The sequence below is a fragment of the Scardinius erythrophthalmus genome, assembly GCF_964197995.2.
Source record: "Scardinius erythrophthalmus genome assembly, chromosome: 23".
Taxonomy (NCBI): Eukaryota; Metazoa; Chordata; class Actinopteri; order Cypriniformes; family Leuciscidae; genus Scardinius; species Scardinius erythrophthalmus.
In genome coordinates, this window is record NC_138243.1 from 10,606,754 (window position 1) to 10,612,753 (window position 6,000).

A 6,000-nucleotide genomic window follows, 5' to 3' on the forward strand; every position below is an offset into this window, starting at 1 on the left:
TGTGTTGGGTGTCGCCCAGCCTGCAGCTCTACAAATGTCTGTTAGCGAGGCGCCATGCGCTAGAGCCCAAGAGGAAGCCACACTACGTGTGGAGTGGGCTTTCACACCAAGGGGGCACGGACGACCTTGCTGCTGGTATGCCAAAGCAATGGTATCCACTATCCAGTGTGATAACCTTTGCTTTGAGAGAGCCTTTCCCTTCAGCTTCCCACCATGACAGACAAAGAGCTGGTCTGAGGTCCTGAAACACTGCGTTCTGTCTACATAGGCACGGAGGGCGCGTACTGGACAGAGCAGTGCCAAGGCTGGGTCTGCCTCCTCCGAGGGCAGCGCTTGCAGGTACACTACCTGGTCTCGAAAGGGTGTGGTAGGAACCTTGGGCACATATCCAAGCCGGGGTCTCAGGATCACGTGAGAGTCAGCCGGCCCGAATTCCAGGCACGCTTCGTCAACCGAAAATGCCTGCAGGTCCCCTACCCTCTTGATGGAGGCCAATGCAACCAGGAGCGCTGTCTTCATTGACAGGAACTTAAGCTCCACTGATTGCAAAGGCTCAAATGGAGCGCTCTGCAGGGCAGTTAGAACCACTGAGAGATCCCAAGAGGGAACGAGGGGAGGACGAGGAGGATTTAGTCTCCTGGCTCCCCTCAGGAACCTGACGACCAGGTCGTGCTTTCCCAGAGACTTACCATCGACTGCTTCGTGATGGGCGGCAATGGCGGCCACATACACTTTCAGGGTGGAGGGAGACAGCCTTCGCTCCAACCCTTCTTGCAGGAAGGAAAGCACGACACTGATGGGGCATTTCGTGGGTTCTTGATGTTTAGAAGAACACCAGTTGACGAAGAGGTTCCACTTCAACGCATAGGCATGTCTCGTGGACGATGCTCTAGCGGAAGTGATGGTAGCCACCACCGCAGGTGGTAGGGTACTCAAACCTGCCTCGTCCCGTCCAGGAGCCACACGTGGAGGTTCCAAAGATCGGGACGAGGGTGCCATAAGGTGCCCCGTCCCTGAGAAAGGAGGTCCTTCCTCAGAGGAATTGGCCAGGGAGGTGCTGTCGCGAGGAGTACTAGTTCGGAGAACCAGGTCCGGTTGGGCCAATACGGGGCAACCAAAGTGACCTGCTCCCCGTCCTCCCTGATCTTGCGCAAGGTCTGCGCAAGGAGGCTCACTGGGGGAAACGCATATTTGCGTAGGCCCCGCGGCCAGCTGTGCGCCAGTGCATCCGTGCCGAGCGTGCCCTCGGTCAGGGAATAAAACAGGTCGCAGTGGGACGAGTCGTGGGAGGCAAACAGGTCTACCTGTGCGTCGCCGAACTGATCCCAAATCAGCTGAACCGTCCGGGGATGGAGCCGCCATTCTCCAGCGAGAGGCCGAACTCGAGACAGCTCGTCGGCCGCCTGGTTCAGGTGTCCCGGGATATAAATGGCTCGAAGCGACCTCAGATGCTTCTGACTCCATATGAGGAGGTGGCGAGCGAGTTGCGACATACGGCGGGAGCGTAGACCACCTTGATGGTTGATGTACGCTACTGTTGCGGTATTGTCTGATCGGACTAGTACGTGCTGGCCCCTGAGCAACGCCCGGAAGCGGTGCAGGGCGAGACGTACAGCCAGCAACTCGAGGCAATTGACATGCCAAAGGCGCTGAGGTCCTGTCCAGGAGCCCGCGGCAGCATGACCATTGCACATGGCGCCCCAGCCCGTGTTGGAGGCATCTGTTGATACAACAACATGCCGGGAAACTCGTTCTAAGGGCACTCCGGCCCGTAGAAAATTGAGGTTCGCCCACGGGGAGAAGGTCTGACGGCAGGCTGGAGTCACTGGGACTTGGAGCGTGCCGTGTTGCCATGCCCACCTCGGGACTCGATCGCGAAGCCAAAGCTGAAGCGGTCTCATATGAAGCAATCCCAGCGGCGTTACTGCGGCTGCGGATGCCATATGCCCCAGGAGCCTCTGAAAAAGTTTCAGTGGAACCGCACTCTTGCCCTCGAACTGACGAAGACAAGTCAGCAGTGACTGCGCGCGCTCGCTCGTAAGCTGCGCGCACATGGCGACCGAGTCGATCTCCATACCGAGAAAAGAGATCCTCTGCACGGGGCAGAGTTTGCTCTTCTCCCAGTTGACCCGAAGGCCCAGACGAACTAGGTGCCGGAGCACTAGGTCCCTGTGTTCGCAAACCTGGTCTCGAGAGTGAGCTAGGATCAGCCAGTCGTCGAGATAGTTCAGGATGCGAACCCCGTGTTCCCGGAGGGGAACAAGGGCTGCCTCGACGACCTTCGTAAAGACGCGAGGAGACAGGGCTAGTCCGAAAGGGAGAACCGCGTACTGGTATGCCTGCCCCTCGAAAGCAAACCGTAGAAACGGTCTGTGTCGAGGTAAAATGGAGACATGGAAGTAGGCGTCCTTCAGGTCGATCGCTGCAAACCAATCCTGCGGCCGCACACACTGGAGGATGTGTTTGGCCGTTAGCATCTTGAACGGCAGCCTGTGAAGGGAGCGGTTCAAGACGCGTAGGTCGAGGATTGGCCGTAACCCACCGGACTTCTTGGGTACAATGAAGTAAGGGCTGTAGAAGCCGGACTTCATTTCGGCTGGAGGGACAATCTCGATCGCACCCTTCGCCAGCAGGGTGGCGACCTCCGCTCTCATGACAGGGGCATTGCCACCGACCATAGTGAAGCGGACTCCCCTGAAGCGGGGAGGGGATCGCGCGAACTGAATCGCGTAGCCGAGCCTGATGGTTCTCGCGACCCAGCGGGACAGTCTGGGAAGCTCTAGCCAGGCCTCCAGAAAGTGCACCAGCGGGGTCATACGAACCACAGACGTACCGTCGGTGGGGCAGCGAGGCGGAATGACCGGCACCGGCGAGGGTGGCATAGCGGCCCTGTGCGGGGGCACGGTCATTAACCGCGTCCTGCCAGAGGAGGCCAGGGGAGGGCGCGCGTCCCACGGGGGCGTGCTCTGGCAGGGGTCTGGCGACAGAGGGGGATGAGAGGAGCGAGGCCCGTGGGCGGCGCGTGCTGTCATCCCGCACCTCTGGGACAGAGGAGGGCGGCAGTGGCGGGACCCGAGGGTGGCGCGCACTGCGGCCCTCGGGCTCTGTGGGCTCAGGATTGGGGATTTCGATTCTGTTTTTAACCACATTAGGGTGCTGCCCGTCGTGGGACGAGCAGCGGGGAGTGGAGAACAAAAGATTCTCCCCCGGCCCTCCACCGGGGGAAGGAGTGGCCCTGCTACCACCTCCTGTACAGAAAAGAAAGCCAATCCTGAGCTGCCCGTCTCATGAGCGCCGCTTAGCCTGGCGTTTAGCGGGCGGCGGGGCTGGAGAGGGCTGTGGCGCCTTCCTGCGGCTTCCTCCACGACGCGACCCCGATGACTGCTGCTGGGGCCGTGCGGGAGGGGCGGGAGCCGCAGGAGGGCGCCCTCGGCGGCGAGCAGGCTGAGGACTCTGAACCGGTGGCTTAGCAGCAACAGCACGCCGGGGCAGAATATGTTTGATGGCCTCAGACTGCTTCTGAGCAGTCGAGAACTGCTGGGCAAAGTCCTCGACTGCACCACCGAAGAGGCCGGCCTGGGATATGGGAGCGTTGAGCAGACGAGTCCGCTCAGGCTCACGCATATCGGCCAGGTTCAGCCACAGGTGTCTCTCCTGGACCACAGCTGTGGACATCACCAAACCCAGGGAGCGCGCGGTCACTTTCGTCGCCCGGAGAGCGAGGTCAGTGGCGGCGCGCAGCTCATCGAAGAGCCCTGGGTCTGTCCTACCCTCGTGCATGTCACGGAGCATCTTGGCCTGGTAGACCTGTAAGATGGCCATGGCATGCAGTGAAGCAGCTGCCTGTCCCGCCGCTCTGTAAGATTTCGCCACCATAGTAGACGAGAATCTACAGGCCTTGGAAGGGTGCTTTGGATCACCACGTGATGAAGCGCTTGCCGGACACAGCTGCATCGCGACAGAACGTTCAACCGTGGGAATCCCAGTGTACCCACAAGCATCAGCTTTATCGAGGGGAGGAAAGGCGGAGAAAGCCGACGAACGATCACGAGAAGACATGGGAGCCTTCCAGGACCGCGTGACTTCCTCATGCACTTCCGGGAAGAATGGTATTGGGGTTGGGCGGCGACGGGTGTCAGCGGCCGCTCCCAAAAACCAATCGTCCAGCCGCGAGCGCACTGGATCAGGTGGCGGGGACCACTCAACACCAATGGCCGCGGCTGCCCGGGAAAGAATGGCGGTCAGCTCGGGATCAGACTCGGGCAACGCTGGCACGCCCGAGGGCGGCAACGCAGCCGAATCCTCACTTCCCGAGGACTCGCGCCCACCTTGTGATGCCGCGATCGACATAGTATCCTCCTCTGGAGCTCCAAACGAGACGCGCTGGGGCTCCGAAGAGGGACCAGCGGTCTCAGTTTGTACACTCGCGGGTACCACTGCTGAAGAGGGGTGTGTGGACCGCGGACGTGTCGGCGGTATGTCCCACACAGTCACCCTCAGGTCACCCCGGCCACCAGCCGAAGTACTAGCCCTCTCGGAGTCAGTAGATCGGGGTGTGGGTAGGGGGACTCTCGCTCTGGTGAGCTCATTGAGTCTCGACCGCAGCATGGAGATGGTCATGTTCCCGCAGTGAGAACATGAGTCATCCATGAACGCTGCTTTAGCGTGATCAACGCCCAAACACGCTAAGCAGTGTTCATGCCCATCAGAGAAGAATATCTCGCGACCGCAACCAGAAGTGCACGGGCGAGGCATCTTTAAAAAGACGTGCCGTGTGCAAGCTCTTTTTGTGAGAGGATAAACTCCGCGGATGCTGAAGCGAACAGGGAGAAAACACACTAACTGTCAGATCACTGAGCAGATCAGCAGGGTAGTGAGCACTCGCTGAAATCGCCGTCACACCAACACCGGAGAGTTCGCTCGTCTCGAAGGTAAGAGAAGACTAACTCAGAATATTTGGCTTGCAGGAGTGGAGAAGTTCTCGGCTCCGAAGCGAAAGCATGTCTGCATTGTGCTCGCGTACTTCCTTATATACCCCCTGCGGCGGGCGGAGTTACGCTATGCAAATTCCGCAGACCCATGGCATTTCATTGCCATTGGCTCGTTTTCTAATACTCGAAGGTGATAGGCTTCTAAGCGAAACCCCAATCGTCGTCATCCGACGTAACTCGGAGTGACCACGAAAGGGAAATATAGTTCCAAGTGCCCAACCAAAGGGATCACTAATCGCCATAATGGTGACTAAAAATATTTTAGGAAAATCAAAATCAATTTATGAAGTCAAGTTATGTTATGTTCTTACAAATTTTTCAGTTGTATTGACAATTCAACATTCAAGATTACTTTGGGAAATGAGTAAATGCAAACAAAGACAAATAACTGCAGAAGTGGAGGAAATGAGTGAAAGGTCCATTAAGAATTTCCCTGCCTCAAAAACCACACTCAAACCAATCAATTAATCTTAACTTGGGTTTTCTGAGTAAATAAAACATAGTATGTGAATAGTACAGATTACTCGATTTTTACAATTAAGTTAAGACATTAAGTAAAGTTAACTAAAAAAGTTTTAGTAAGAACCACTGTTGGATTTTACAGTGTTGTTTTTGTCCACACATCACTCTGTTAAGCGTCACTGAGGGAGTCGTATGCGGGCAACTGGTTTACTTCCTTCTTCCTTTTCACATTTACCATGTGTGGTGTTTTTTTATTTTTTATTGTTTTGAGGTGACACTTCTTAGCATGCATTACAGGAATGCAAAAACAAGAACTATGGATTTCTGTTCGTAGATTCTTAATACTGACTAGGGGTGTAACCAGACACTAAGCTCACGAGAACGTATTATTAAGAAAGTATTTAAGAAATCCCCAATGACAAAATTCATGACTGGAAAAATAGTCTGCAGGTGTATTTTGAAATGTTTTAACTGATCATTTATTCACCCTCATGTCGTCCCAAACCTGTATGCCTTTTCTTATCTAGAAGATATTTTGAGAAATGTC